The sequence below is a fragment of the Suncus etruscus genome, chromosome 6 (assembly GCF_024139225.1).
Source record: "Suncus etruscus isolate mSunEtr1 chromosome 6, mSunEtr1.pri.cur, whole genome shotgun sequence".
Taxonomy (NCBI): Eukaryota; Metazoa; Chordata; class Mammalia; order Eulipotyphla; family Soricidae; genus Suncus; species Suncus etruscus.
The window spans coordinates 80,997,544-81,017,346 of record NC_064853.1 but is presented as its reverse complement, the minus strand read 5'-3'; the positions used below and the strand labels follow the sequence as shown (position 1 = coordinate 81,017,346).

Sequence of the window (19,803 nt, the reverse complement as noted above, 5' to 3'; positions counted from 1 at the left end):
GGCCGGCATATGCAAAGTAATACCATATCCACTGAACTATTACTCCAGCCTCCCTAGCTGCTTTATAAAATAAATTTTTATTTAAACACTGTTACCAGGGCTGGAGAGATAGCATGGAGGTAAGGCGTTTGCCTTTCATGCAGAATGTCGTCAGTTCGAATCCCGGCGTCCCATATGGTCCCCCGAGCCTGCCAGGAGCGATTTCTGAGCATGGAGCCAGGAGCCTGAGCACTCCTGGGTGTGACCCCAAAACCAAAAAAAAAAAAAAAGTGATGATAAACACTATTACCATTTGTTTATATATTGCTTCTTTATATGCTACAATGAGAGTTTACTAGTTATCATAAAGCTCTTGTTGCCTCAAAATCTGAAGTCTGATTTTTACTTAGACATTTATTCATCAAAACACACATTCCTTTATGAACATATGTATAGATTTAGGTATATAAATATATTATTTTTTGTTTGTTTGTTTTTGTTTTTTGGCCACACCCAGTGATGCTCAGGGGTTATTCCTGGCTATGTGATCAGAAATCGCTCCTGGCTTGGGGGGACCATATGGGACGTTGGGGGATCGAACCATCTGTCCTAGGCTAGAGCCTGTGAGGCAGATACCTTATGCCCTGTGTCACCACTCCAGCCCCTATAAATATATATTTTAAAGCAAATCTCAGTCACCTATAAATCCATTTCAAAAACTTATAAGCACACATGGGTACTAACAGCTGTATTAAATAGCACTTGGTCTAAATCTTTTTTTTTTTTTTTTTTTTTTTGTGGGGGGTGCACACCCAGCAGCACTCAGGGGTTACTCCTTGCTCTGCACTCAGAAATCACTCCTGGCAGTCTCAGGGACCAGATGAGATTTGGGGATTGAAGCTGGGGCAAGGCAAACACCTTTTCACTGTGCTATCACTCAGGCCCCTGGTCTGAATTCTTGCTTCTGTACTTACGCTGCCTTGCACTTTGTCAGAGTAAATGACATTACCCTGAAATAAATTAACAATAAAGATAAGGGCAATTAGCATGGCCAAAATTATACTTTGGAAACAGAAAATAGGTATGGACATATAATGTATTGTGAACTTTTATTCATTAAAACACAAAGCTTTAATAGAAAGAAAATAAACTTAATCATTATTAAAACATTTTAGAAGTATAGATTTTGTCTACATCTAGAAAGCTGGGCCTCATCCTCTGCTTTTAGAGATAGTTTTAAAACTACACAGGGTTGTCAGTTTATATTCTTTATAAGTACATCTTAGGATTTTAAGTTTATAACATCGGTTACTGCAAAGCAGTGCTGTAATATTTTCCTTTCTCATTAACTGCCTCTATAGATCATTTTCTTTGCTTCCTGCATCTGTTTTCTTGAATTACTCAGGTATTATACAGAAATCTAGAATTCTTTTGTCTACAAAGTTTCCCTCCTTCTCCTTTCTTCCTACATTTTTGTGGGGATGACCTGATTAATTAAGAAGAGATTCCTGGCTTCTCTAGTAGTGGTAGCCTGGGACAGAGCCTGGCTTAGTGACAGGTAAATCTGTGTTTAAGGAAAAACGCAGGGAGCCAGATTTCCCTGGAATGTAAAGCTCTCTTTGTCTTCTTCCAAAGGGAATGTATAATGATCCCTTCCTTCCCTCCTTGCCACCTACTATAGGAGATTTAAAGCTTTTAGTTTTGCTCTTAATAGTTGACCACTTTTTATTCTGGAGAAAGCCGGTAGAGGGTACTTTGAAAATTGGGGCTAGGGAGACTGAATCATTTTCTAAATCTATAGTAACATTAATGTTTGGGAAGAGAGTTCTTAATTAAGGAAAAAAAACCCTGTCTGCAACTTTATATTTTTTCTTTTCATTCCTTTGTATCAATTAGAATTTTATGTTCTCCTTTGAATTTGTGAACCTTTGTCATCACATTCCTTAGAGCAACCACAACAAGACAAATATGCCCAAGAATCTAATCTCCCCTTTATAGTAAAATCTCCCTTCTATAGTATAGAAGAGCAATACTTTGAACTTCCTGAGGAAGAAAGTTGAATAGCAAATAGACTTTTGTCTTTTTGGTTTGCCTCAATGAATCTTAAATTCTGTGTCCTAGGTTTCTTCGTTCACCTAAAAGGGAATGTGGTACTGATTTTCTCATCAGTGTTCATTTGAAAATAGGTGCATTTAATTTGTTTTATTTTTTTATAGTAAGAAAAAGAAGGTTTACACAAATATTTCATAATAATAGAATTCTAGATACTGACTTTCCAGTAAGCATTATGGAAAAATCAAACTAAAGCATCCTAATAGAATAGGTCATAAAAGTTTTTGATGCTTACATTTTTTTCAAGAAGAAATAAAGTTGGAGAATGCAAGATTTATTCCTGAGAATATTTGTACAAATATTTGTCTTTGTCTAACTTTTTGAGGTGAAAGAAGGACTTCTGTATTTCTTTAACCAGAAATTAAATGGCTCATTTTCCTATTCCTTCTTAATTTTATTTGCTGGGAGACTTTAAGTTTTAAATGGAAATAAGACCTAGAAGAGTTATTCCCTCCCCCATCATTATTTTTGTATTATATATTTTTCTTATGTAATAATAATACTTAACTCAATGTATGCTGATTACTTGTTATACTTAAGTAAAATTCATATATATCTTTACCAAGTTATCTAGAAAATTCTGCCCTATTCTTACTCAGTTGAGCAGTTACTTTTAAGTGTTAATGACTTTGAAACAAAGCTCTTGTTGGATCTGAAATTAAACGGTTTTTTTTTCTCTTGTGTGTTTTATCTGCGTTGACAGCCAGATTTTCAGTTTTCTGGGTTTTATTTTCCCACTCCTTTCCCTTGTGTATATAAGCTCATCTATTCATTTTTTGGATGATTAAAAAATGTTCAGATGTAGCCTGACTTCTCATCCAATTTTTCAGTTTCAATTTTCCACCTACAAGTGTTCCATGAATGTTCTGCTTGAATAGATTCCTAAAATCTCAGACTAAGAATTCAGTTTGTTACAGTTTTTTTCTAAACCAATTCTTGCTTTGAATGTTTGTTGCCACCTGCATTTTAAATTATGTATCTTCTCATCTGTCATCATAATCACCTGTTTAATGCATCCATCTCTCTGATTCAAGCCATTATTATCTTGTTTGTATTTCCATGGTAATCACAGGACAATTTCTGTGTCTTCCTAGCTCTGCCATTCCAGTTCATTTAGATAAATGTTTTCTTAACACCATTTTCATCATGTTACTTCCTTGCTTAAATGATTGGAGTAATTACATTCATTTAATGAGATCTAATCTAAACTATCCAGCTAGATGTCAGACACTCTGGCAATATTCTCCTCTTCCTCTTTAACTTTGACCCATGTTTTCATTTTGGAAAGTGGGAACTTGGCCCACCTATTGCTGTGAAATTGGTGCATTATTTTTTTTTTGCAATAATGTAAACTGGTTTTCCCCCTTTTTATTCTCTCACTTTCTCTTCCTTAGTCTGTACCTATCTGCTCATTCCAGTAACTTGCTGTTTCTTTGACACATAATCTAATTTTTCCCATTTTTAGAATTTTTTTCACATTGTTTCTTTGACCTCAGTGTGCTTTTTATGTTGTCATGTTATAAATATTCTCCAGTTGTATATATATATATATATATATATATATATATATATATATAATTGTACCTGTTGCTAAGTGTGTATATACTCCACATGCTTTGACAGCACTTTATTCCTAGTCACATTCCCTGAGGGGAAATTCTTTTGGATCTGTACAGGGCATGAGTGATGTAGAAACATTTCTGAGATGCATAGGACCTCTCATTAAACGAAGACGAACTTTTTTTTTACTCATGGTTCATGAAAAACAGAGAAGCCACTCCAGCTTAGAGATATTTCTTGCCAGTCTTTTTCTCATTTCCAGGAAGGAAATGTTGTAATCTTCAATTTGTGATATGTTTAATTAAAAACATTTTCCCTCATTATAACCTGTTTTCTTCTTTTAATAGTCAATAGTTTTCCTCTGAAAATATTTCAAGTAAATATTTTTAGAACAGCTTCTAGCATTCTTTCCCAATCCCAAAGTATTTTAGTGAGATAGTTTTAGTTTCTTGGGCTTTTAACACTTGACTGTTAGACCCTGGTATTTAAATATTTTTTCCAGCATACACACAAAGAAAGGCTTCATATGCTAGTGCCTTAGTCCAGAGTAAAAAATAATTCTTAGTTGAAAAGTAAATTTAGGAAATTAGATCAGTTATTATAACCCAGTAAGTCCCTTGGATTCTCTCTGAGGACTGTAGAGGGCATCATTGCTCCGTATTTTGTAAAGTAACTATAATTGTGATCCAAGGAAACATAGCAACTAACATGCTTTTCAAATAGCTGGCTTATTTCAGAATTATCATGCCATCCTAGATGCCTGTATTCATTTTCCTGGGAGTCCTGTACATTATCCATTTCATAGCCTTTGTTTGGCCAGTGGAATTTAAAATTACTCTTGTCTCATGATTTTCACCAGGAAGCAACATTATGAACCACATTTATGGAAGCCAAGTACCAGAAGTATCCAAGTGGCTCCAGAGAAAGTATTTTGAGTGAAACATGATTGCTTCTTCCTTTCCACATTTAGAATCTGAAAATGGTGGCCTGAAAGTAAGGAACCCCTTTGTACTTGGAAAGATTTGGGACCCAATTCTAGACTTGGTTTTAAATGTAATGTTTTAACTAGATCCTTTACAGACTTCTTGAAGTCACACTCTGAAAACAGTTGCTGCTCTTCTCCTTCCTTTTCTTTATTCTGTTACTCTTAGTATGGGTGGGTTGTTTGCTTGAGAAGTGGGAGATGGGTAAGGAATTGTAAGCCCAGTTCATGGGAAGGACATCACTGAAGGGAATTCTTTGTGCAGCATTTCAGTTATCAGTTAAATCATTTTACTGTATTTTGTTTTGAATTTATCTATTTTGTTTTTGGGGGATCATTCTTGGCTGTGTATAGGGATTATGCTTATGACTAACTGTGCTCACGGTTCATTCATGGAGGGCATCAAAGGACCAGATGGAAAGCCAAAAACCAAACCCAGGTCTTGTGTATGCAAGGCAAGCATCCTTCCTCCCCTAACCCAGGTGTTAGGGCAAGGCAAGTATCCTCCCTCTCCTTTGTATTATCTCTCTGCCTCCTTACTCCCTATGATTTATTTGGGGATGCTCAGGGATTACTTTTGACTCTATATTCAGCAATTATTGTTGGCAGTGCTCAAGAAACCATATGAATATAGAGACTGAACCTACATTGCCTGCATGCAAGCTAAGCATTCTGCCTGCTGTACCATTGCTTCAGCCTCTTGCTGTCTTTTTAGATGTTTCTTTGAATCCCCATGATCAAGTAATGTTGAAAATGAAGCTGCTTTATCACTTCATTGCATTTGAGTAACATGTGACTACACATTTTTTTATTTTACTAGAGAGATGAAATAGTAAACTTGACTTCTTCATAGAAGCTTGGGCTATATTTTGTGAGTACTATTCAAGGAAAGAATGTTTGGTGGTTTGTTTATGGAAGTATAGGTCCATTCAATTCTGGCAAGACACGTGCCAGGCCTAGCATCCTAGTTCTCATTTATTGAAAAGACTTATATTATGGGCCAGTATTGAGATCATTTTTAGTTTTAAATTTCTGGTATTCTCTTTATTTTATTCATGTTTACTTTATGTTTGTTTCAAATAATATTTCTAGAACTGCAGGATTTCAGGTTGAGAATAGATAATTCCAGAAGATGAAATTATCATTAGGCTTTTAATCATGTTTCCTGAGTTTGTATTGTGTTTTCTTTTCTTTCTTTTTTTTTTTTTATAATTTTAATAGGGGTGGGGTGGTGGTGGTGGTGAGTGGTGGGTGGTGGGTGGGTGGGTGGGTGGTGGTGGTGGTGGTTGTATTGTGTTTTGACTTGTGAAAATTATTTAATTTTGGGTGGATCATGTTAGCAATCTAGCATTTATTTTTTTCAATAGTAAGATAGGAGTATTTATTCTATCTTTTTGGCACGGTTTCTTGGTGATATAAAATTGATAGTAAGTATAACTTGAACCATCTTGTTCTGCCTCTCAAATTAAGGGAGAAATAATGGAGGGCACCAAGACCAAACAGTCATATGAACATTGAGTAGAAATAAAAAATGATCAGACTTGAATACCAAATCCAAAGCCAACTACAACAGAAACGATACCCAATCTACAACAGGCTAGACACAGAAGGGAATACTTGTACTAGCAGCCCAGGAGGCAAAGAAAGGACGATATGGGGTGCAGGCTGGGAACAGGATGGAGAGAGGACAACATTGGTGGAGGGAATGATCCTGATTCAGTGTCACTATGTACCTGAAATACTACTGTGAATTATTTGTAAACCACTTTGGTCAAAATAAAAATTATTAATTAAAAAATTGATAGTAAGAGACATAATGCTGTGGAGGTATTTGAAAAAGTAACACGTTTTGCATGTTATGGTTATAATGTAAAATAACTCCAGAGTTATTTTTCATTAACCTTCTGTATAGCAGTAGAGAAGTTTAGTTTCAACTTTTTTGTTTGTTTTTGTTTTTGGGCTACACCTGGTGGCACTCAGGGGCTTATCCTAGCTCTGTGCTCAGAAATCACTCTTGACAGGTTCAAGGGACCATATGGGATGCCGGGAACTGAACCCAGATCTGTCCTGGGTCGGGCTCGTGCAAGAGAAATGCCCTTCTGCTGTGCTATTTTTCCGGCTCCCTAGCTTCAACTTCTTATTTGTTCCTGGTCTCATAATTCTTTGTAGTGAGAACTACTTTAATTATTTTATACGTATGGTGTCAGTTAGCAAGTCTTCATTTATCCCAGGCATGCAAAGCTTTGGATTAGGCACAACTCTGATGATTGCTTGTCACTATTCTTAGGGGTTTCATAGTGAGAAATTGTGTCACACTTTAAATAGCAGTAAGTTAATGAAATAGATGTTGGGATGCCCAGTGTAGCTGAGTCATGAACAAATAAGCACAATAATTTTGTTCAGCTCTGTTTTAGTGAAATCCTACTGCTAATCCATAGCTCAGTCAATTTCTTGTTGGGTGCCATATTTGTGTGTTAGTTTGCCTGGTGGCCTACAGTGTTATGTGTCTTGAACTTTTTTTTATTTTATTTTATTTATTTATTTATTTATTTTGGTTTTTTGGTTTTTGGGCCACACACGGTGACGCTCGGGGGTTATTCATGGCTATGTGCTCAGAAATTGTTCTTGGTATAGAGGACCATATGGGAAACTGGGGGATCGAATTGCAGTCTGTTCTAGTTAGCACATGCAAGGCAGACACCCTACTACATGCACCACCACTCTGGCCCTAGCTATAGTCTTTAATGTAAAGTCTTTAATGTCAACTTATAGTCAAGAACTATAAACAAGCCATTTAAACTCTTTTGCTTCAGTTATCTATCGCTGTGTAACCAACCAGCCTCAAATATCTCCTAATGTTAGGTATCAGATAATGCAGTTGGACAGTTAATACATATAAATGTAGCTCTAGCTGGGGCTACTTGGTTAGATGTGTACAGATTCTGACTGGGCTAATGCTCAAAAAGGCTAAAACTCACTCACTCACTGAATTCTCCTCCTTGATGCCTCCCTTTATTTTTTTTCTTCTTTTCTTTGAAACTCTGTGTTTAAGAATGGCTATGTTGAGTATCAACTGTTTCAGGTGCCTATATCTTTCTTCTAGTTTAATTCTTGCATTTATTTTTATTTTATTTTTCCATTTTTTAAATTTTAAATAATATCTTTATTTAAGCACCATGATTACAAACATGATTGTAGTGGGATTCCAGTCATAAAAAGAAAACCCCCCTTTACCAGTGCAATATTTCCAACACCAATGTCCCTCTCTCCCTCCTCCCTCACACCCTGCATTTGAGACAGGCATTCTACTTCTCTCACTCATTAACATTGTCATGATAGTTGTCAGTATAAATTTCTCTAACTGCACTCACCACTTTTTGTGAGTGATCCGTCTTATAACATTACAAACCCAATGAGAATTTCATCTTTTGGAATTGTCTTTCTTCAACCAGACACCTTGCATTTCTTTTTTTTTTTGGTTTTTGGGCCACACCCGGTGACGCTCAGGGGTTACTCCTGGCTATGCGCTCAGAAGTCGCTCCTGGCTTGGGGGACCATATGGGACGCCGGGGGATCGAACCGCGGTCCGTCTCCTAGGCTAGCGCAGGTAAGGCAGGCACCTTACCTCGAGCGCCACCGCCCGGCCCCAGACACCTTGCATTTCAAGAAATGCTATTAGAGTCTAGTTTGAACTTAATTCCAGTATGATGATTAATTTCCCTAAAGAACATTATGGTAGAAGCCGCTAATCTTTTTCCAGGGTATGTTTAGAATTGGCACATTGTTTCTTCTGCCATATTTCATTAGTCAGCATCTGGAGGAGCAGAGACAGAGTCCAGTGCTTGATAGGAGGAGCTGTGTGCAAGTTCAGAATAGGAGAGGAATTGTTGGTTCCTCGTCTTTAGAGATGATTATCATAACTGCCTTATCTTTAAATGAAGAGTTAAACATATAAGTCTCTGTAAGGACCTATTGAACCCTATATACTTATGATGTTGAACCTTTTTATTTGAGGGAGTTTTGTTATATAATATAATGGATAGAGCTTGAACTTTGGGAGCAAAAGATCTGTTTGAATTGACTCCAGCCTGTACTTTGGAAAGAGACTTAGTTTTTTGTTTTTGTTTTTTTTGTTTTTTTTTTTGTTTTTGTTTTTCATATATATCATCTGTTAAGTAGGGGCATTTAGATGGTATTCTAAATGTTCTTCTGGAATGATAGTCTGTTTTAGCACAGCATTCATTTTTTCACACCCTTTGCTTTTTACTTTCTTGTTACTTATTAACAAGCCTTTCAGTGCTAACAAAAAATTAAAAAAAGTGCAATTATGGGCCCGGAGAGATAGCACAGCGGCGTTTGGTTCGAATCTCAGTGTCCCATATGGTCCCCCGTGCCTGCCAGGAGCTATTTCTGAGCAGACAGCCAGGAGTAACCCCTGAGCACTGCCGGGTGTGGCCCAAAAACCAAAAAAAAATAAAAAATAAAAAAAAAATCTAAAATGTTGTGACTTATTTAGAAAGGATGCTTAATAGTAACATGCATTTAGTCTGTGACCAGCTGGTTTATATTGTGCTTTTAGTACCTTTTCTCTGGTAGAAAGAAAGCGTGAGGTGGTTAGTATTCCCTCTGTCTGTGCTGGAATCTGATGATACCTAGCCTCAGAACCAGGATTGATAAGGTAGAATGGAATAATGTGCTTCTTCTCTCTTGCCAAGTGTGTCTCAAAGCTCAGAGAGTGAGGGGAAAAATGTATTTTCTTTTCTTTGGGGGAGAGTTTGGGCCACACCTGGTGACACTGGTTACTCCTGGCTATGCACTCAGAAATTGCTCCTGGCTTGGGGGACCATAAGGATGCTGGGGATCGAACCCAAGTCTATTCTGCGTCAGCGCGTGCAAAGCCTTACTGCTTGTGCTATCACTCCAGCCCCCAAAATGTTTTTTTTTAAAGGACTTGTTCTCATGGTATCATCTCTAGATGAACAGAGAGCTAAGATCTTGTGAACTAGTAGCAGTATTTTTAGAAAGTATAGTGTAATTATGAGTTAGATGAAATGATGATATAAAGTGCTAGTAAAGAGATAGCCATTTTGTTTATTGCTAGAAATGATCATCATCAATATTAATAATTTTCTTCTTTGAGTGTTTTATGAACATTTTATAAACACTTTTTCCTTATGAGTGTTTTACATCTTATTTTGTAATTCTCATAAAGCTACCAGAGTTTATATTAATTCTTTTAAAAAATATGGCTGGGATGTTGGTTTAATGGGATTTCATGTTCTCAACTAGAGAAAGACTTATTTAAGCAACAGCTAAAGGTGACTTCTTTCAAAAGCTTCTAAATGCAAGAAGATAGCTTCAGTCTAAAGTTATGCTGAGTGATCACATAACAACTCTGCAAATATATGCAAATGTTTGGGAGTCATTATTGCCATTTAATGAGTCCCCAGGCAGTGTCTGAACTCTGCAGTGTGCTTTTGAAAGTCATTTGCTTTCTAGAACCCCTGTCTTCATTTCATATATTTATGTTGTTAAATAAAAGTCTTAGTGTGGAGTTTTTTTCCCTTTTTTTCCCCCTTTTTTTTCATTTGTGGTCAAATAAGGATCATTGTTAACCCCAAAAGGAAAGCTAGCTGGGTTTGCAGGTCCTGGGTTGAGTTCCATAGGCTCTATTTCTTCAGCCTGCTGTGGTGTTCATTTCCTTTCTTCTCTCTTTAGACTAATGGGTTTAAGCCAATTCCTTAAGAGAAAAGCAGTTTGTTTGTCTTTGGGTCCCGCTGATTCAGCTGCATGGATGCTCTCTGGGATGTCTGTCTGACCACGAGCTCTCTGTTAGCCATAACTTATTTACCTCAGCCTCCCTCTGTCACCATCTCCCAGTACTGAAAGCATTTACTTTTTCTGGAGAGCTTGATGCATTTAGGACATTACCATGACTGAAAGCGTGTGTAGCCTGCAACTTCTTGGGTCTCGGCTTGAATATCGAAACTATACTTATGTGTCTTGCCTTCTTATAGACAGTGTATAGAGGGGTTAACATAAAGCTACTCTTCCCTGAGAGAATGTGATACCTAGAAAGAGTTTAGAGCTGAAGAAAGCTGTATAGTAAAGATTTGGATTCCATGAAGAGACTCAGACCTCTAATCTCACTTTAGCCAGAGTGACTCAACTGCCATCTAATTCATTGTGTTGAAGTTCTGCAGAGAATTTAACTGTGAGGAGGACGGTGGGAGAACATCTAAGTTAACTCCTTTGTAAAAGAGATGAGAATCTTGGAGATGCAAAAGGCAAAGTTATGACAAGTTACTCATAAGAATTTAGGAACTTATTTAGAGAGATATTTTGCGCTCTGGTCCTTGTCAAGACTTTTAGGCTTGATAAACAAACATATGTAAGGTACATGGAAAGGATGAAAAGTGTCTTGGAATACCCTGACAGTGACCTACTTAAGTGCTTAGAGTTTTCTTCTTTCTTTTCTCCTTCTCTTCCTCCTTCTCCTTCTCCTCCTTCATCTTTTTCCTACTTCTCTTCCTCTTTTTCTCTTCTCCCTCCTCCTTTTTGCTTTCTCCTCCTCCTCTCCCCCATATCGAATGCTGGGGATTGAATTTGTATTGGTCACGTGCAAAGTAAGCATCCTTCCACACTGTACTATCACTCTGGTCCCTGCTTCATTAGTTTTCGTGTGTGTGTGTGTGTGTGTGTGTGTGTGTGTGTGTGTGTGTGTGGTGGGGAGATAGCATGGAAAGTCCACACCTGGTGTGCTCAGGGGTCTTTCTTGATTATGCTCAGGAGTGACCCCTGGCTAAGCTTACTGGACAAATGTGGTATCAGTGATTCAAACCAGGATGGGCTGTATGTAAGACAATTATGCTGCCTCCTGTACTATCTCTTTGGCCTTTTCTCTGCTCCTGAGCACTGTAGAATAATCTGGTAGCTATGTTTCATTCAAATGACATCTTACAAGACTTCTGCAGTGCCTTTGGCCCCAAAAAATAAAATTCTGAAGGTTAATTCGGGCAGGTACCTACTCTAATGATGACTTTGCTCTAGGGCTGTGTTACATATATGCTTGGCTGGTTGTGACTACTCAGCTTTATGTCAGAGAAAGGGGCATGGGATTCCCTCAAAACTCTCCAGAAGTCCTTGATGATATAGACCTGACTTTTACTTCTTTTTTGTTTTTGGGCCTCACCCAGTTATTCTCAGGGCTACTCCTGGCTCTCTGCTTAGGGATCTCTATTTAAGCTTAGGGGACCTTAGGTGGGCTGAGGATCAAACCTCAGTCCACTGCATGCAAGTAAAACACCATTATGATGCATCTCTCTGGCCATATACTTTTTTTTTTATTCCCCCAGAGGGGGTGCACTGTTTCTGGAGGTACTGCAATACCAGGTCGATGTGTGGAGTGGACGGAGAAAGGTCCTACTCCAGTTCCTAGTGCCAAAAATCCATTTAATCTATTGTCTTTGGATAGACGACGTATCAGATATTAAACTGATAAGAACAGATACTACACTTGATCTTAGCCAAAAGGCTGAGAAGTGATGGCCACGTACTTTTAAAGCTTCTTCTTGGCAGTCCCATAGATAGACCTTCTTATAGAACATAATAATGAGTGCTTAAAGTTTGTAGAGAGGTCTCAGGGGCATCTGTGCAGGAGCTGGAATAATCTGACCCTTGAGGAAGTTCTCTTGGTTACTGGGCATGAGGATGATCATAATTACTGCTTTACTTCAGTTTCCAATTTGCTTTATTATTCAGTACACTAGGTGTATTATAAGCTTGTTCACATTCCTCATTTTGTATATATTTACAACCACTAAACCAAAATATTGAGCAAAGAAGGAGGAGGTTATTCTGCAGCCATTTTCCTTCCTTTGCTTTTGTAGACACTGTGAATAAGGAAAAGACCCAAGCTCCAGCATTGATTCTGGAGCACTGAATGCATTCCATAGTGTCAGTCCTTTGTCAGCTATGAGTCTGCAGATTTACTCATGAGTCAGCATACCACTGTACTTTCTCCACTGGGCAGAACAGCAAAGGCTGCTTTGTTGCTTTGGAGTTTTTAATTGTCACTAAGCAAGTGTTGCACGCCACTGTGCAAAGTCTTCTTACTACTGATGAAATGCTTCCTGTTTAAGAGATGATCCACTGCAGCAGAGATGCCGCTGTGTCACCTCGGACAGTGTGAGTCTCTTTCACTTCCCTCAGTGACTCATCCTCCATCTGCCATGACAGTGCTTTTCTGAGTGGCTGCCCCCTCACTGGGCGGTGGCTGAAATTTTTATTTTAGAAAATTTTTAGATTATCCAGTGCTGGGCTGTCTTTCATAAAAAAGGCTACCAATCACCCTCTTGCCACATTGATCCTTAGGAATAGTTTGTGTAACTTGTATGTATACAGAAATTTTGCAAAATGTTTATGGAAAATTTTACAACTAGAAAAGGGAAGGAGAATGAGCACTAATGTGTCCATTGTCCATCCTTAATAACTAGAGATAGTTTTGGAAAAAAATAAAACCATGGTATGGCACTGATGTGTTGTAACTGGATTTTCTCAGTTTCAGCACTCTTAGTTTTCTCTCCCCAAAACCAAAAGAACTTTAGCTTTTTTCCCTCTCTTAGATGTCTAATAAGTTATTGTAAGTTTTATTATTGTGGGTTTCTCTATGACAGTAACTAAATTTTTTTGTGTGTTCTCAGTGCAATATACACTGAGAATGTAATATGAGTAATTCTCATATTATTGGTGACATTGACTTCCCTGATTTAATTTCAATAGTGCTAATTTTCTTCACAATGGAGATAATATATCATATTTATTAATTAGTAATTTAAAGTATTTTACATAGTGATTACATTAATAAATATTTGGTTCCTATTAATGTTGATACCCACTTATGATTCTTTTATTTTTAATTTTTATTTTGATCATATTGGCTTACATATCTTTCACAGTAGTATTTTAGGTACATAATAACATTGAACCAGGCAGGGGAATACCAATCACCAAATTTGTCCTCCCCCCATCCCTGTTCCCTTACTGCAACCATTTCCCCCACCATCATCCCCCGGGCTGCTAGAGTAGTTGGTCCCCTCTTTGTCTAGCTTACTATTAGTGATCCTATATCTGTTTGGTCCTGGTACTCTCCCTTGTTTCCCCCTCTATTTGAGAGGCAGAGCTAGATAATTCGAGTTATTTGGTTTTGATTGAAGGAAAGAAAAGCAATAGAATGGAGTAAAAAATAAGAAAAAATAAAAAAAAAAGAAAATAAATCAAATAAGCTGAAAATGGGCGGAGTCCTTCTAGAGGCTTTCAACCTCAGTTTGAGTGAGGACCTGAAAAGGACATTGAAAAATCACATCAATACAGAAAGAAATATCAAATTAAATATCCAGTGAGCACTACAGCAATAAAGACAAGCACCACACAATAGTCTCGGTTCTGAAATCAAACCATGCTGGAGTACAAAAAGAAGGAGAAAGATAAAATAAAATAAAGTAAAATAAAATTGGAGACATCAACTTCAATATCTACAACAAATAAAGATGTCAATAAAATCGATCAATCAATAAATTTATATATGATTATTTTGTGCTTTTTTCTTTGATTCTTGAATGAATTCTTAACTATAATATTTATTAAATGTTGATATCCAATCATGTCAATCATTTTACATGGTTTAGCTAGCACTCCACATTTAAATTTTCTGTCTTTCAAAGTAACATTTACATATATAGGGATTTTTCTTTTTTTTTCTTAATCTTTATTTAAACACCTTGATTACAAATATGATTGTAGTTGGTTTTCAGTCATATAAAGAACAGCCCCCCTTCACCAGTGCAATTATAAACCAATATTACCTCACTTTTTAAAAATGACAAGTTATTAAATTTATAAAAACTACTGGCACTCATTACAGAAGAATGACAACAACTGTGACAGAGCAGAGCCTCTGGATTCATAAAGAAAGACTCTATCCTAGATTTCCTATGACCTGTGCAAATACCAGGATCTTTAGTTACAGAGTACTGATTCTGACAGCTACACTAAGCAGAATGTTTCCTGGCACCATAAAAAGACCTTGGGGTTTGACAATGAGCATGTTCAGAGCCTGTAGTTCTTCTGATGACAGTATGCTTCAAGGGTGGAGAGACTCTGTATCTCTTACGTCAAGGAAATTCCCCTTCTAATTTTCCCCAATATTTACTGTGCCTATGCAAAAAACAAAAACAAAAGCAAAGAAACAAATAAAAACAAAACCCTTGCCACATCAGCCACCTCCTATATACTACATACTACAGCCCGTACTACATGGGGTAGCCACATACATAGGTAGGCCTCATTAACACATTGTTTAGTAATCGAGATGTGAAACCTATGTATATCCTAAAGTGCTCCAGCCATTATCTAACCCTGAAAACTTCATTTAGCAAGGCCCAACTCCAACACTGATGAAACTGGGAAAACCTCCTAACTCTGATGCACTGCCCTAATCTCTTTTATTTGCTTTATTAATTATTTTTACTTTATTTTTACTATATTTACCTATTTTTCTGTTCTCTCTTACCTTTTTCTCTTTTTCTTAAACTATACCTAAGCTAATTATTTATCTTAACTCAACTAGTCCTTAAGAGTTCAGATCCATCCTATTAAGGTCAGATCTCTAACAACATCTTAAGAATTGATCACTTTATGTGGGCATGAGTATATATAGAGAGGACTCCTCAATGAGAACCAAACCTAAACTTTAAACAATCTATGCCTATAGTGTATATAGCCCCTTCTATATACTATTCCTCCTCCCCACTTCAGAAATCCTTCTATCCCTTCACCCCCATTTCCTATCCGATATCCCACCTTATTAACTCTCTTTATCCTTAGTTCTTAACCCATTGGGTATCAAGACTGACCTCCGTCCTGCCCCAATAAGCCATCATCCAGCTCCCAAAAGAAGGGACTCAGCCCAACATCTCTTCCCTGGCAAGAAACCAGCACCCCTGATGACTCATGCTCTGGGGCCCTCCTCATCCCCTCCAAATGTGGAGTGTTGCTTGGTACCGGACTCAGCTCCAGAAGGATCCCCAGTATAAAAACTTTACCCAAGCCCTTTCTGCTGCAAATCATTTCTCAAACTCAAGAAGAACAGGGTGTGTGATGAAAATGCATTCTGGATTCCACCCCCCCCACACACAAGAATATCTCAAAAGACAATGGGGAAGTCTATATTTTCTTTATAAGTTTAAGACCTATATAATGCTACCTCTTATCCTGTTTATCCCCAAATGTAGTCTCCTGCATCACTTTGTTCCCTTAATTTTTTCTTTATATATATGTGAGTATATATATATTATTAAAAAGTAACCTTGCCACACCAGCCCCCTCCTTTTTTCTTTCTTTTTTTTTTTTTAGTAGTTGTGCAGTTTGCCTTTTTTTTTTTTTTTTTTTTTTTGGTCGTTGCTTGTTTTGGTTAGATGGTCTTTTTTTCTTGTTCATGGTAATGTTCTTGTTCATGGGGGACAATGCTCAGAAGTCCTGTGGCTATTCCCAGTGATACTTGGCCTGGCTTTCAAGCCTCACAGTTCAGCAGTTCATCCTGGCAATGATGTGGGTACCAGACCACATACACTATCGCATGGGACCTGTGTAATAGTAGAGATTGATTTTAGGACCTCGCTCATTCAAGGTAGGTGTTTTATTTAAATTGCAGTTTTAGTCTGTAATTGACTGACCCCTTACTACAGAAGAATGAAATAGCATCTCACCCTCATAATTTTCTCTTCTCCTTTTTTGTCCTAGATTTTGTGCTTATTTTTATGTTTTCTAGTCATACATTATTCACTTTTCTATGAACATAAATTATTATTTGTGTACCATGTGGTATATACAGCATGTAGGTATTTAATCTTTTTTTTTTTTTTTTTGGTTTTTGGGCCACACCCGTTTGACGCTCAGGGGTTACTCCTGGCTATGTGCTCAGAAATTGCCCCTGGCTTGGGGGGACCATATGGGACACCGGGGGATTGAACCGCGGTCCTTCCTTGGCTAGCGCTTGCAAGGCAGACACCTTACCTCCAGCGCCACCTACCCGGCCCAGGTATTTAATCTTAAACTTACATTTACATAAAACTAAAATTTTAATTCTTCAGATTACCAACCACATTTTAAGTACCCCATAGCTAAAGATGGGTAGCATAATACTGCAGGTTATCAAAGAAGTTCCATAAATAGCACTATTTTTCAAGAGGTTATTACTGTTCCATTTTAGGATTTTTTTCCTCTTTGAGAATGACTCTTTGTCCTTATTAGGGTGGCACTTTGTTTTATACTTCCTTTTGCTCACAATTGCTTTAAAAAATTTCACTATTGTCCTCTTGATTTTGAATATTGCTCTAGAGGAATGTAAAGCTAACCCAGTATTTTTCTATATTTTATACATGATTTGGCTTTGTTTTTGGTCTAAAAGATTTTCTGTCTCTCAGCGTGGAATATTATTGCATCATTCTTTTTGTCTAGAACATGTACTTTTTTGGTTCATAAATCCATGTTTCTTCCCAGAGAGATTCGTGCATTTTCTCATAGTTTGAGACATTGTTATTCCACTTAAGTTTTCTACTTCAAGGATGTTCCGTCCTACTAAATTAAGTTTTTGGGTTTTATTTCCATCTTTCTATATTTAGTGTCTTTCTTTGATGTTTTGATTTTTCTGGTTTAAACATTTTTTTTCTTTTTGGGCCACATCTGGTGGTGCTTGGGTTTACTCCTGACTCTGCACTCAGAAATCAATTCTGGCAATCTTGGGGGACCATATGGGATCTCAGGGATTGAAGCCAGGTCTGCCACATGTAAGACAAATGCCCTACCTGCTGTGTTATCACGTTGACTCTAATTAAATTTCTTTTTTCTTTTGGTTTTTGGGTCACACCCGGCAACACTCAGGAGTTACTCCTGGCTCTACACTTAGAAATCGCTCCTGGCAAGCTCAGAGGACCATATGGGATGCTGGGATTTGAGCCACCATCCTTCTGCATGCAAGGCAAATGCCTTACCTCCATGCTATCTCTCTGGACCCCTAATTAAAATATTTTTTAATTTGAGAACTACTTGTCCAACCCTAATACTTTAGATATCTTTTACCTTAAGATTATTTAAATATTTTTATTGTCTTGTTAGGGTTATCAATTTTTTTGGTCTGTGTTGTTTTCCTTTATTAATTCTTCAATTCTTCAATTTTTATTCAAAGTTTTTTTGCTTATTTTTTACTTATAGATTTTTTCTTGATCATTAAATTATTCCCACATTTAGTAGCTTAACATCTTACCTATTTACTACCTGAAAATATCTGTGTATCAAGAATACAGAAAGGGCCCAACTGGATGCCTTTTTTCCAGGATCTCTCACCATTAAGCATTATTATTCTAGTTCCCATCATGATGGCAACTGGCTGCAGTAGTTTCCAGGGTTTGAGAGGTAGATACATTTCTAGGCTTACCCTTGTGAGTAACTGCTTACCAGTAAATCTCAAGTGCTCACTTAGTTTAAGCTGGAGACATCTGACTCTTTTATTTATTTATTTATTTATTTATTTATTTATTTATTTATTTATTTATTTATTTATTTATTTTAAGGGCTGAGCGGCCTGACAGGAGGGGCTTCTTCCCAGGGGTGGGGCAGATGGTGGAGGCTGCAGCAGGGAGGAGAGAAGAGAGGAAAGGCAAGGGGAGGAGGATGAAAGTGGAGGTTGGAGAGGTGGGGAGAGGAGAGGAAAATGAAAGCCAGGGGTGGGAGGAGAGAGACAGGGAGAGCCAAGGAGGGGAGGACCAGACTGGGTGGGGAAAACAGGGGTGAGGAGTTGGAAATGGGTGGGTCCAAACCGGAGGGGACGTATGACTCTTAATAAGATATCTCATACCATGCATACCACAATAGCCCAAGAAAGATGCCCATAGTGGAATGGCAAAGTAACTTTTTTTAAATAATATTTTATTTAAACACCTTGGTTACAAACATGATTGTAGTTGGGTTTCAGTCTTATAAGAGGACAACCCCCCATCACCAGTGCAATGTTCCAACCACCAATGTCCCAAATATCCTTCCTCCCCATTCCACCCCACCTGTACTCCAGACAGGCTTTCTATTTCACTCATACATTCTCATTGTTAGGATAGTTCTCAATGTAGTTATTTCTCTAACTAAACTCATCACTCTTTGTGGTGAGGTTCATGAAGTGGACTGTAACTTCCAGCCTTCCTCTCTTTTGTCTCTGAAAATAATTGCAAGAATGTCTTTCATTTTTCTTTAAACCCATAGATGAGTGAGACCATTCTACATCTTTCTCTCTCTCTCTGACTTATTTCACTCAGCATAATAGATTCCATGTACATCCATGTATAGGAAAATTTCATGACTTCATCTCTCCTGATGGCTGCATAATATTCCATTGTATATATGTACCACAGTTTCTTTAGCCATTCATCTGTTGAAGGGCATCTTGGTTGTTTCCAGAGTCTTGCTATGGTAAATGGTGCTGCAATGAATATAGGTGTAAGGAAGGGATTTTTGTATTGTATTTTTGTGTTCCTAGGGTATATTCCTAGGAGTGATATAGCTGGATTGTATGGGAACTCAGTTTCCAGTTTTTGAAGGCGAATCTCCTCATCGCTTTCCAGAAAGTTTGGACTAGACAGCATTCTCACCAGCAGTGGATAAGAGTTCCTTTCTCTCTGCATCCCCGCCAACACTGCTTGTTCTCATTCTTTGTGATGTGTGCCAATCTCTGTGGTGTGAGATGGTACCTCATTGTTGTTTTGATTTGCATCTCCCTGATGATTAGTGATGTGGAGCATTTTTTCATGTGCCTTTTGGCCATTTGTTTTTCTTCTTTATCAAAGTGTCTGTCTATTTCTTCTTTCCATTTTTTGATGGGTTTAGATGTTTTTTTCTTGTAAAGTTCTGTCAGTGCCTTGCATATTTTGGAGACTAGCCCCGTATCTGATGGGTATTGGGTGAATAGTTTCTCCTACTCAGTGGGTGGCTCTTGTATTCTGAGAACTACTTCTTTTGAGGTGCAGAAGCTTCTCAGCTTAATGTATTCCCACCTGTTGTCTCAGCTTTCACTTGTTTGGAGAGTGCAGTTTTCTCCTTGAGGATGCCTTTAGTCTCAATGTCAT

General features: G+C 37.6%; 1 protein-coding gene and 1 non-coding gene across 2 annotated transcripts in view; one reads left to right on the top strand and one right to left on the bottom strand.

Moving 5' to 3' along the window:
• The window catches only part of SLX4IP (SLX4 interacting protein), a 247,744-nt gene that overhangs the window by 40,641 nt on the left and 187,300 nt on the right, over positions 1-19,803 (top strand).
• Positions 11,989-12,179, bottom strand: LOC126012763 (U2 spliceosomal RNA). Its single transcript, XR_007497161.1, has one exon. It is a non-coding gene; the product is annotated as a U2 spliceosomal RNA (small nuclear RNA).